Raw genomic sequence first — 14,509 nt, 5'->3', positions numbered from 1 at the left:
TAAATGATCCAAAACTTTTTAACATTATCTTTAACATATCTATTTACTGATGTCCAGTAAATGTTTATGAATGTGTAGCTCATGTAAAAATCAGTAGTTTTGATTGGACTTTATAATGTATACGCAACAACTGAGAGCGATCAGATCAGCAAGGGAAAAATACCCTGAGAGTAAATTCCGGAAAGCAAAAACTCTGCCATAATAAAGTTCATTTCTGTCAAATCATCCTTTAAATACATGTTCCAGTTTCCAAAGGAAAGCTGTCTGAATACATGGTCATGAAGAAAACGTGATGTCATGGAGAAGTATTGCCACACTCCCAAAACTCTATTTGCGTTTCACGCTTGATGTCGTGTAGCTTGAGGGACCGTGTGTTTGTGTTTCTACTTAATCCACCTGAAACTGAAACGTCTGTCACATACTGTACAGTATCTGACTCACTGATATTAGCATTCTCGGTTATAATCACACCATGACAACTCGGCCCCAATTACCCCAGGGCTTTTATTAGTCTGAGGTGTGTTTCATTATCGTGAAGCAGCAGTCTGCTTTCTGTTTATTCTCATGTAGTTATGACACAAATGCAGCGAGAGAGAAGTTTGCCATCTGGGCCCTGCGTGTGCATGCAGACGGGACACGCCACGACATGTCGCTCCGCTGCAGTTCTCGCAGCTCCTCGCTCTTTGTCCAGATATGTGTTAACAAAAGCTGTGGAATCAGCTGCTGATTTACTGATTTTAAATCAAGCAGGAGTGAGTTGAAGAGCACAGTCTGTTAGTACAGTCATACCCAGTCCAATCTCTTTAATGTCTCAAGTGTTAGGCATTAAATAACACATTTTATTCTTTATGCTCAGATTTGCAGAAGAATCAAAATCTCAGTGAAAAGGTTTCTTATACTGTATCTCATGTGTGTGTCTTCTCTAGTTTCAGAAGGATCTCAATCGAAAAGTCAACATTTAAATTCATTTAAAATGCATGAAGGCATTGAATGGAGAGCAAATTGACACTTTTGCCCTTTTTTTCTCTCATGGAAATAAGTCTAGTGTCTCACATGTGTCTCCTCTCCTTTAGAAGAGATCTCAATCAAGGGGTCGACACTTCGATGTGAAAAGACGCTCAAGATGAGTCAAATTTCAAGCCACATGAAAGCAAAATTACGGATGAGATCATTTTTGCACTTTTTCTCATGGACAAAATATTTTCATATTACTGTTATGAATATCAATTAAACTCTGTAGTCAATGTTTTTTTTTTTTTTCTAAAAGATGCATTTTCACACCACTGGAAATGTATTCTGGCTTTGACATCAAAAACTATATTTATGTATATTATGTTTCAAATATATTAATAACAATATATATTATATTATATATTTTTTTTTATGCCCCTAGAAAATATGTGTTGGCTTTGACATCAAAAACAATGTTTAATATTATAATGTGAATAATATTGAAATCTAAAATAAAGTATCTATTCACATTTTTATTTAGATCTCTTCTGAAATGACACTGAAAAAAGGCCACGTCTAAACTTGCTGGACTCTAAATATTACTTGATATTGCTGAATCAACCTCAACACATTCATTTACTGCCAAAACTACTTGATATGAGTTAAATCAGTTAACTCTTTGATGTCGAGAGGTTTCAGATGAGTCGATCTCTCCATGATCTTTCTCATAGAAAGCAACAGCTTCTGCTTCTCTCTTGATTCAGGTGAGATCTCAATGTCTTATGCTCAGGTCTCAGTGATATCAATATAAACTCTGGCATTTCTCATGCAATTTCTCTCCGAAGTAAACGTCAAAGGTTGAAAACACTTTAATGTGAAGAGAAGTTTAAAATGAGTCAAATTTTAAACCTGCTGAATAAAATAATCTCAGTCGTTTCTCCATTTAATCTCAGATGGTTCTGCTTCTCTTTGTGCTTTAACAGAGATCTCATTATTGTTTTAAACTGTGCTCAGATTTGCCAAAACATCAAATGTCAATGAAAAGTCAGAGATTTCAATATCGAGTGTGTTTAACTTCAATTCAAACACATGATGCACAGAAAAAAGCACAAGCGCTCAAGTGCTTTTACTTTGTATTCTTCTAAAACGAAATGATTCACATTCAAGCCACATCCAGCCATCCACAACTACTGATTCTGTTTTATTTCTGGTTTAGTTGCTCGTACTCACCATGAGTCAGCCGCTCACACACGACACAGACTTCCCCAGCAGAGGCGATCGTTGAACACTGATTGTGGGTTCTCAGAGTAGAACATGTTCTTAGATCAACATCTTTTTATTAAACAACAGTCGTGTCAAACACAAAGTCTCAACCCTTTTGCTTGTACTATAACACAGATCTGATTGGTTGATAGCGATGTTGTTCCTGGACCACACATGAACACGCACAAGTACTGAATCCATGCATTTACATGCACTGCGGTTTTAACATTTAAACATTTTATATTGTTAAGTCTGTTCTACAGTTCTGTCTACAGTATATTTAATACAGGAATAGACAAACTAGAAAAAAAATAAATGGAGTAAGTAAAATGAAGGGACAATAAAACAAGAGGATAAGGTAAAAAAACAATGAAAATACATTTTAATGCATGCATTTTAGATAGACAGTTCTTCTGTTTTATTGATTTATTGATCCTGTAATATGATTGAAACTGTTTCTCTGACTAATTGTTAGTGCTCATGATAAGATTGCAGCAGCTGATAGCAGATGACATTTTGTGTATGTTTGTTGTGCTGTGTCATCCGTCCATGGACAAACATCATGTTGAGATGCTCAGGACTCAGGGAAGCTTGTGTTGCAGGTGAAGGGTCGGGTCGTGATGATAAGAAGCTGTGTGATGCAGGCTGGGCGTCTTGCGCAGGGTTCAGTCGGATAAGGGAAATGTTTGGACAAAGTGTTTTGGTCCTGGTGGATTGTGATGTGTCTGAAGGTGCAGCCTCCTGGGTTTATCAGATACACCAGCCCTTTATTTTTTCCTGAGAAGCGGAGGGTCATGCATTGACAACACAATCTCTGATTAGCCCTGAGACTCTCTCTTCTATCAGTGATTTATTCCTAGCAAGTTTTAACACTGCATTTGACTTGATGGTTTTTCCAAAGTAACGTGCAGTGTAATTTTTATATTCCCAGATCGTGACGCCGTGACTTTGTTGTTGTGAGAAACATGCTTTACCTTTTATCGACACTGGGAACTTTTGAAAAGAAATAAATAAACCAAGTCTTCCTTGTGGATTACACAAGAGATTTAAAAAGATAGTGGTAATGTTTTGGCTTTTTGTATCATTAAAGTAAACTTTTTTTTTTTTTCAATACTTCATTGACTCTCTCTCTCTCTCTCTATATATATATATGTACTGTATGTATGTATGTAACAGTGTTGCATTCAATATTTTGTATTTTTTTATTCAAATGTAAGCAGTCATAATTTTTGCACTTTAGCTTCATGTGTATATACCACACACACACACACACACACACACACACACACACACACACACACACACACACACACACACACACACACACACACATATATATACTGTATATATTTATTCTTCACACTGTATTTATTTGTTGCACTATAATTGTGTGTTCCTTTCATGCATGACAGGTTTGCGATTGCACTACATTTTAAAAGGAGAAACGAAATGTCAGTGTTGAAATGTGGTGTCTCCTGTGAAATCAACCTGCTAACAGATTGTGATGACTCACACTACAGGATGCTTGGACGGGCCTGCCAGCCTTTTACTTGTCTGTCTTTACCACGGTCCCTGCTATAACACAGTCTATTTACATGCATTCACCTCCTGCAGTCAGTGCATTAGAAAAACTTTTTTTCTCTTCATTCCGGACACTATAGCTATTTTGTTTAAATTAGAATTATAAAAACAATTTCCATTTTAAGTGTGACTTAAGTGTTCTACTTTTTGGGGTCACTGTATAGGCCTATGTTTGATGGTAAACTGTTTAAGAAGTGTTTCTCTATCATGTGCAGGAAAGAGGAAGAAGGTGAGTGAAGTCAGGTCAGTAAAGGGACACATTTTTCAGTAAGCGAGACATTTGGGATATTCCAGAGACATTTGACTAGTCAGTAGTCGGTAGTAGTTTCCTCTCTGAGAGTGAGTTTCACCTGAGCTTTATACCTCCTCAAAATAACACCGTCCAGCTTAGCCACACCTCATGAGTCACCAGCCACACACACGTACACACATTTACATCTGCTGCTGTTCTTGTGTTAGTCTCAGTTTGTTCTGGTTCATTTGGAGTCATCAAGATTTTTAACATTGTTAATTCTGTTCTTCTATGTATATCGGATATTTAGTACAGAAACAGACAATACAGAAAACAAGTAGGAAAAAAAAAACAAGAGGGTAAGGTTAAATAAATAAATAAATAAATTCCTAAAAAAAAGAATGTGCAAAAATGCATTCAAAATATATTTGAATGCATTCATTTTGATACATATCCACTAATTAAATGACTACTCAAAATTATTTCAAGTTATCTGTTAAGTTTTCTGTTGAGATACAGCTATTTATTCAATGGAAAACTGTTGACTTAATTTGTTAAAGCACTTTTAATCTAGACTTCTTGTGTAGGTTTTTTTTTAATGTGCATTGTTGTTTTGTCGATTTTTGTGAGGTTGAATTTTGTTGTAACCTGTGACATTTAATATTAAAATGTTTTGATGCATTTTCTCCAGCAAGTTTTCTAAAATAGAAAATAAAAGCAATTTTATTTTACCTGTTACATTTCTCTTTCTCTTTTCTCTCTTTCAGCTGACTTTGATTTTTTTTAAGCACTTTGTATTTATTAATTCAATTATTTTTTTATTGTGCATTTATGTTGTGGTGAGTTTTGTCTGGTTGCATTTTGGTCTAAGTTTAAAATAGATTTTTTTATTAAAAACCTGTTTTGATGCATTTCCTGCAGCAGTTCTTCTAAGCAGAAGAATAAACTTTACAAGCGAAAAGTAGCTGAAGTAAACACCCATAAGATGCTAAAGCAGATGAGGAAGAAACCTTGTTGGTGTTATAGTGTGCACTCAGACAGCAGTAAAAGGTAAAGAAGATGGTGTTGTGTAAATGTCTCGGCTGCCCTCAGGCAGATCTCTGTTCATGTTGACTCTTCCTGAAGGGGATTTTTCAGGAGGGGTTGAGCTCAAGCAAGTGAAAGAGCCTATAGGATGACTAACTCGCCCTGGAAAGTACACAGAACTCCTGGAGGGTGCGAGGCCGGAACACAGGTGTAGCAGGAGGTAACACTGGCTGGATGAGGCATGGGTTAGGATAGTATTTGCCCAAATTAAAAACCAGTGCATGGCACATGTGGATGCCTTTGGATAGCTTCCTGAACTTTTTTTGAAGTCACACAGTTAATGTTAGTTCAGCACGTGGGGTTAGTTTAGCCAAAAATTATATCATTTTCATGTCATTGCAAGCTTGTATGATTTACTTTATTCTTAAGGCAAGACACTACTGAGAGAAAAATAAATAAATAAATAAAATTGTTTATTCACGCACTGGTCAGTTTTCAGTTTTTCTTTTTCGATTAGTGGAAAGAAAGTGGTTTTTGCACTTCCATCTGTTTGTGTCTGTATACTTCAACTACAAAACATATCTTTATAGGCCATTTTCATAAGTGTTTTTTATATTTTCTCCACTTCAGCAGCACTTACACCAGTTTTATTCATATCTGTACTGGGAAGGTTTATGGAGAGGGGTTTGAATATTAATATTTTTTACAGTTTTTACAGCATTTTATTCCTAATTCATTTTCTCTAGCTGTTGACACTATTTTCTGATTCACTGAGTGATTAAAAAGACGAATCCAAAATTCCCTTTGAAAATCCAACAATTAGTATTTGTTCACATTTCTGTTCTCAAAATGTATGCAAAGTAGCACCTAATTATATAATAACGTAACGCATTGTTTTTGTGTTTAAACAACATTTCAGAAAACTTCATATAAAATGTATTTTAGCACTGTAAAAGTATCTAAAGTCATGCATTCTTGAATCATGCATCTTTTATTATGCTTTCAGCAGAAGCTTCTACAGGTGGCATCTTCCAAACGGGTTGCAAATAATTTTTTTTTAGAGTAAAGCAGTCCAAAAATGGCATTCAAAGCAGGAGGGGTATTCTTCTGAAGGATTTGGGTGACACACATTTTCCATGACTGGTGGCCAGCTCATGTGTTTGTCCTTCTTGCCCTCTATAGAGACGAGCTCAGAAAGAGTCGCCCCCCCCCCCCCCCAACCCTTCTGGAAACAGCTGCATGCTGAGAGAAAGATGGTGTGAGAGAGAGAGAGAGAAAGAGGGGAAGAAAGAAAGGCAATAAAGTAGAGTGCTGGATGTATTTATTTGCTTTTGGTCTGGATTACCAGCAACGCTAAGTTTCTCTTCCCACTAACACTTTACCAAGAGAAGTCCACAGTCAGAGTTCAAATCCAACGCACTACGGTAAATGCAACCACACTGCAGTGTGGCCCAATAGCATTCTATACACAAACACTGATGCATGTAGTGGGTACATTTTTATTTTTAGGTTTGCAGAATAGACTGCACTGCTTCTGTTTGTCTTATTCAATGGCAGACACTTTGATTTATGGTGTGTTTGTTCCATTAAACAACTAAATGAATCCCAGAGCAGATCTGCAAGTGCAGCTGCTTTGTGACTTAAAGGGGATTTTTTTTTTCTTAGTTGCAAGCGTGCAAGGAAAGATAGATCAGAAGGAAAGAGAGAGAGAAAAAATGTGCTATGCAATGCTGTTGATCTTTTGGGGACTTTTGACATTTCATATTCAAATGAAACATACTGTACAGTGGCCCCAAAAGTATTAAATTACAAAATATCAAAGCAAATGTCATGTGCACTCAAGCATCTTTTCACTTCAGTATTTCTGCTCAATGTCTTTCAATCACCTGCAGTTTTGATGACTTTTTAGTGGATGTATGAAGACACTTGTTCAAATATACTTTAGCAAAATTGAATGAATGTGTGTGTGTTTGTGTGTGTGTTTGTGGTGACTGTGTTCATGTGAAGTGAATTTGTGACATTTTGTAAGTACATGCCATTTGATTTCATATGTTGTTTTCTAATGCTGTGGCTTTTCTGCTTTTTCAGACAAGTGGAAAGAAAACATCAAAAATTCACATTGTGTTTATTTTATTGCATGAGTTTTGTTTTCTTTCTCCACTTAAGAAGAACTTACATACATCAAAACTTACAGCTTTAATCCTATCTATATTCAGAAGGTCTGAGTTTGTTCTTTTTTCTTTTTCTTTTTCTTTTTTTTTTACTAGGGTGTAGGTTTGTTCATATTTCATTTGCTTGATTTTATACAGCACTTTCTTCCTAAAAATGCACGTTAGTGATAACATTTCAGAAAACTTGTAATATACAAAAGGTTGGTATATTTTACATTTTAAAATGATTTATTTATAATTAAAACAAATGTCTTTTTGTGCATGTAAAGTGTATTTGAGTCATCAACATTTTAATGCATTGGCCTTCAGAAATTTTTAATGTGACCAAATTTGGCTATTATGTTGATGACATCACAATGGAAGTAGTGCAGCATAAATGTTTAAATACATGCTTTGAACGTTCAGCCACAAGACATTATACAACAAACATTATGCATCTCAAACTGCGACTGAAATGACAGGATCACTTACTGTCTGTATTTATAAAGTTATAGTTAATATTTCCTCCTTATATTTCAGCTCCTGTCATGACCACTTACATCTGGTAAACCAGAGTAAATTTCATACGATATGCACAAGGAAACAAGAATATTTCGATGAAGTAAAATACACACAAAAAACTCTCTCTTTCTCTTTCTCTAAAAACTGTTAAGTAAAATCAATTAAATCTAATAGCTTTGATCTTATTTTATATTTGCATTTATCCTAATGATATCTATCCTTTATTTTCTTGCCCTTGAAATACATTTTGAAATATATTTTGGTGTGTGACAGATGAACTAAATATATTCTACAATTGAAAAATATATTTAATTGAGCTTTACTGTTTACAACATATGTTTAGCATATATTTTAAATACAGAATTATTTTTTTTTCTGTATGGGAAATGCTGTCAATAGCTTAATATGAATTAAACCAGCCACTTTCCTCTGTTCAGGTATGTTTTCAGCCTTACAGGTGCATGAGAATGAGAGAATAACAGGGCACATTTGATCTCAATACTGGAGTTCATCTAGATCTTCAACTTCTTATACGCAGGCAGCTTTAACAATTAATCTGTCACCGCCCTGATTAATATTGTACAGCTAGAAAAACTAGAACAACTTCATATTTGTCTGATGAGCTTTTTTGTTTTTATCACATGTTGCTTGTCAAGACAACCATGCATGGCTATAATTTCATGACCCACTATCAAGCAAAACTGGTTAGAACCAGATGCATGTCCGATTTAGCTCAGAAAAAAAAAAAAAAAAAGTAAAGCCACTGCACTGCTGAAACCTGCCATTCAGTTCGATGCACTGAAGTCTTGCGTGACACGGGCGGCTCACAGAGAGGATACTGACATTTGAGGTCTTTCAGAGGCTGCACTAAAGCAACACCTCCTGTGAGTGACCTGTGTCCTACTTCACTTCTCATAAAGCATGAAGATATACAAAAAACATGATGAACAATGTACATGGAATGTACTCATACAAGCATGTCAGAATTTCCCCTCACATTTCCCTGACGTATATTTCCTTGTCATTATTTGGGTTTGTTTGCTTTTTGTTTTACATAACAGTCTATTACAAAGATCTACGCAGTGAATGTTTATGTGCACATCATATATGTGAAGTCAAGTCACATTTATTTATACAGCACTTTTCACAATACAGATTGTCAAAGTAGCTTTACAGTGTTAAACAGGAAAACCGTGTGCTGATAATGCAAGAGGACAATAGAAAGTCAGTTCATTGTTGATTCGGTGACGCATCGTCCAGTTCTCTTCCAATAGTGTCTATCAATCTTTAATAGATAAATTATTAAAGATGGAAATTACATTAGATTTCTTTTCTCTCTGTATGACAATTAGATGAACACATAAAGTGAATTTTAAATACATTTGACATAACTATATTGTAATTTTTAAAGAAATATATTTCAGGTGTTTACTACAATTTTTTCCCAGCAAAACCTGTTAAATGGAGAATGTTGTTTAAATTGGTAATCGGTTTATGCAAGTTTTTTCTTTTCCTTTAACTAACAAAACTAACAAAGACCACTTCCTTAATGTCAGGAAGTGACGTGGTCCGGGAAGGAAAACAACAACACAAGCATCAGCAAATTAGCTTAAATTTGGTGAATTCTGTGGTTTTAGATTTTAAATAAAGTTAGAAATATGTGTGTGTAAATGTAAAATATTTATTCAAAAATTTATTTTTTAAATAATTTAATTTCTAGTCTTTTTAAAAATAAGTATATATACTGTAAATCCAAAGCTTACTATCTTATTCAGAGCAACTTAAAAGATAATAATACAAATATGTATAATATAAAGTGGCTTAAGTGTCTGTGCTTGACCAGAGCAGATTTCTGAAAGTCTGTTATACTTCCTGAAATATTTCCTGTATCATGTAACACAAGCATATTAATATTTTAAAGTGACAGAACTCAAGTGTGCTGCTGAACAGGACCTGTCACAATTATTGGTTTCTTTAAACTTTTTGTTGTTGTTGTTGTTGTTGTTGTTTTTCCCGGTTCATCTTTCGTGACACATTTACAGATCCACGAACGAATCACTACACCGAGTGCCACTTATTAAACCTGTTCTGGCTGCTGCAAATCTGATGCAACTCTGCGTTGCGGCAGAGATGCATGACATAGATCTCGAGGTGATTCAACCTCTGGCAACAAGTCAATAGAAACTCTTTATTTGTTAAAAAACACAGCAAGCTCTGATTATTTACCACCTGAATAATAATGATCAAGAACACAGCATGCTCACTCAGCACGTGCGTCAGTGACATACAGGAGTTGGACATACACGTCTGAATAGACTATTTAAAAGCATTCCTTTTAACAAACACTTGCACACATTAACTGAGATTATTATCATGACTGCTGGGACTCTGAGTGTGTTGCTATTAGATGTGCATCTTACAACTCTGTTTTCACATTAGAAACCTGAGAGATGCTGGACAGGGGTTATTTTGGATAACTAAAACTTAAAACATAAAAAAAGTTTTATTTATCTTATTTTAGCTAGTTGCTAAGACAACATTTTGTTATGCAAAAATAGCTACACACACACACACACACACACATACACACACATATATATATATATAAATGTAATGTCTTTATACTGAAACAACACTGCTATACTGACACTTGAAGTTCTTAGTTTAGTAATAATAAAAATAATTAAAAAAAAAAATAATAATTATACATATTTTACTTTTTGCCTTCAATTTAAACGATAGTCTAGATCATAACTAAAGTGGTCAAATTATTATTATTATTATTATTATTATTCATACCAATGTACATAGTTCTGTTGTATGTTATAAGACAGAAAATTACTTATTAAATTATAACACTTAAAATCACTTAATCAACTGAAAGGATCATTGGATGCATAATTAAATGGTTTATTGTTGTTGTTGTTAGTTTATTTAATTATTATTATTATTTTGATAATTTACCAAATTGACACATTTTAACAACTCTTTATATATATCGCTCCTAATCACTGCATATACGCTGAACCTAAACACTCTAAACAGACAAATCATAAAAAATATGCAAATTATGCAGTTATTTATTTCTATCGAATGTGCTGCTGCTGAAAAAAAAAATGGAGAAGAACTTAAACTAGCCTTCACAAAACGCACATTTATCAAATCTGTAGATTGCAGTTTTAAATTGTTCATTATGTTTGCTATTGGGTATCAGATTAAAAAAATGTGCACATTATGTCACTATAGACTCGCTGTTCATGGCACTGACAGTAAGGAATACAGACGGAACAAAACAATATGCTTTTAAACAATTTTATCCACTTTTCACTCTGGTGATGAATTTATTTCCACATCCTGACTCTGCTGTGATACTGGAGCATGTGCTTTTCCACCCGTGTACGGCCTGATGCAAACTCCTCCAGTGCAGCTGGTAATGGAAACTCAGACACCGGCTGCTACTTCAGACACATGCTGAGATAAAAGCCTGACAGAAGAGCATCTCGCTCTGTGTGCTTTTATATCTCATTTATATCTCATTCAGAACTATGGCAAACATCTCTCTTTCTCACATCCTCCTCAGCCTCACCACGGCCTTCATGTAGATTACAGCCGCGTGATCTGTAAAGTCAACTGAAACAACATCCCATTTCAGCTGACATCATCATGACGGCATGGGAGGAGAAAATAGCCCAACATGTTTCAACCACTTCCCTTCGAGCACCTGTCTGCTGCAAGCCGTGACCACCACAGAAAACAAGGCTGTTCTTCCTCCCAAAACCCCATGTTCCCAAATTAACCTGCTTGGGACTCGCTGGTCTTAAAGTAGGCACTTTGAGGAATATCAGAGGGGTTGTCTTAGTGCTTGAGACATGTTTAAGATCTTAACATGAAATCAAAACATAATGACATTTTTTTTTTCTGACATTGTAAATAAGACACAAATTATGTTTTACAATAAAATATTATTTTAGTTTTTTTTTACCATTTCACAATACAAATTTTAAGTCAATGCATTAACTGTTTTTTCATAATTATTTGTGAAATTAAAGCAATTTCTGAGTGAAAAATCTATCTATCTATCTATCTATCTATCTATCTATCTATCTATCTATCTATCTATCTATCTATCTATCTATCTATCTATCTATTTATGTCTATCTATCAATTTTATGACTATCTATCTATCTATCTATCTATCTATCTATCTATCTATCTATCTATCTATCTATCTATCTATCTATCTATCTATCTATCTATCTATCTATCTATCAATTTTATGACTATCTATCTATCTATCTATCTATCTATCTATCTATCTATCTATCTATCTATCTATCTATCTATCTATCTATCTATCTATCTATCTATCTATCTATTTTATGACTATCTATCTATCTATCTATCTATCTATCTATCTATCTATCTATCTATCTATCTATCTATCTATCTATTTTATGACTATCTATCTATCTATCTATCTATCTATCTAACAATTTTATTACTATCTATCTATCTATCTATCTAAAAAATTTGACTATCTATCTATCTATCTATCTATCTATCTATCTATCTATCTATCTATCTATCTATCTATCTATCTATCTATCTATCTATCTATCTATCTATCTATCTATCTATCTATTTATCTATCTATCTATCTATCTATCTATCTATCTATCTCTCTATCCATCTATCTATCTATCTATCTATCATCTCTCTCTATCTATCTATATAAATTTACTTGCCGTTATTCAAGCATGATGAGATTTTTTTTTTGTTTTTTTGAGGCGGATATTTCAATGAATTTACATGATTTAATCTTGTACATCAGCTCCACATTCTCAGTGTTGGGGAGTGAAAGCAGCAACGCTAACTAAACATTCATCAGGAGTGTGACAGTAACTCACTAGCTTTTTTATTAACTAGCTGCTTTTAGCGGCTGGGAGCAGTGTAGTGTGACATTTGATGACTTCTTTGGGTTTGCCTTTACAGCCGTGTGAACCGAGGAATTAATTAAACATTCACACACGTGGCTCTGGGAAGCCTATTTTTCCCCAGTTAATCAGCGCTTGTTGTTTTTTAAGCTAATTCTGTGGCACTGCTGGTTACTCAGCATGTTTTGTTGACTGGGGTCAAATCCTGACAAGTTTAATCTGATTACTTCCTAGGTGTGAGAAATGTGTTTAGAGTAGTAATCAATATAGAGATTTCAGTGCAATATAGATTGTTATAATGTGTGTTAGCATTGTTGAGTCCTCATTGTTGAATAGTGTTGGATTGCTGATGATTGTTTTTTTTTTGTTTTTTTTAATGGTTATATCTGTTTTTATCATGATCCTTGCTGCTGATAGTATAGCATGACATCAATAAAGTCATCCTACTGTAAATAAATCAAACATAACATTTTGTTATTATATAATTACATATATGATGAGCAGCATATATATGATTTGCATATGTGATGGCCCTGATAGCACGTATTTACATCTGCAAGATGTATTTTTTTAGTGTTTGCTCATCTGCAGTACATCAGACATTTCCTGTCAGATGTCAAATAGACTTTTAGAAAATGTCTTTAAGATGTTTATGATTTAAAATATATATGCACAAATGACATCATCAGATGTTTGTACACTGCAGATGCTTTTCAGGTGACGCAATCTTTAACAGACATCTTGGAGATGTACGTGTGCTTAGTTTTAACAAATTTACCATTAATACTGCATCAATTGGATCCGACATATTTTCTCAAACTCTGGGCTTAAAGAAAAGTGTTTAAAGAAAGCCCCAAGTTTCCCAACTTTCGTGATGCTGTGATGACATTTATGTGTGAACTCACCATTACTGTTGACGTTAAAGCATTATGTTAATGAAGTTGTTCTAAATCAACTTTTTTTTAATAGCGCCTTATATAATACAGACTGTTTCAAAGCAGATTCACAGTATTAAACAGGAAAGTCAAAGCAATGCAATGCAAATATTATAATTTATGACGCAAACAAATAGTGCTGTAAAGCCGCTGTAGCAACACAATAGTGTCATTATTCAGCTCTAAATAAAACGAGTGGTGTTAATGTTATAAAATTGTCTTTAAATGCTGTTAGATAAAAGCATCTGCCAAATAAATACTTTTTTTTATATTTATTTAAATGAAATGCTATTATTGTGGTTGTTTGGTGCTGTGGTCTCCATCAGAATGGAGAGTATCATAGACACACCTGACAGGAAAAAATCAGCAATGAACTGGAGGTGAAGGTTTCTCCCAGATGAGCTGATAAACATGTTGAGGTGAAGTCAATAGAGGAAGACATTTGTCTGGGGTCTAAACCACAATATCCTGAACACACGGCCCCTGTTCTGCACAAGGATGAGCTGCTGTGACAGCCGAACACACCTGTGAATGTGAATGTGAGTGTGTGTCCTTGCAATGAAGACTGTGAATTTTCTGAAAGATGTGGTTTCATACTGAAAGGGGAACCAACAATGTACTGCTGGATGTGCTGGAACCCAGCGTGCCGTTTGAGAACTGTGCAACGATGATGAATTGAGCTTAAAACGGGATACATGTCAAAACAAACAGAATTTGCATCCGTTTGCTTGGAGTTACATCACACTTGACAGCACAGACTTTCGCTAACAATGGCAATACATTCTCTGACATTCAGATGAAGTGAAGTGTGTGACATAATGTTTAAGGATTTATACTCTGACCCTTGTGCAATAAGTACTTCCTCATGCCAAGAACATTAACAAAAGATAAGAAAGACACTCATCTAGTTATTTT

Source organism: Carassius gibelio, chromosome A13 (genome assembly GCF_023724105.1).
Source record: "Carassius gibelio isolate Cgi1373 ecotype wild population from Czech Republic chromosome A13, carGib1.2-hapl.c, whole genome shotgun sequence".
Taxonomy (NCBI): Eukaryota; Metazoa; Chordata; class Actinopteri; order Cypriniformes; family Cyprinidae; genus Carassius; species Carassius gibelio.
The sequence above is the reverse complement of the archived record's forward strand: the minus strand, read 5'-3'. Positions refer to the sequence as shown.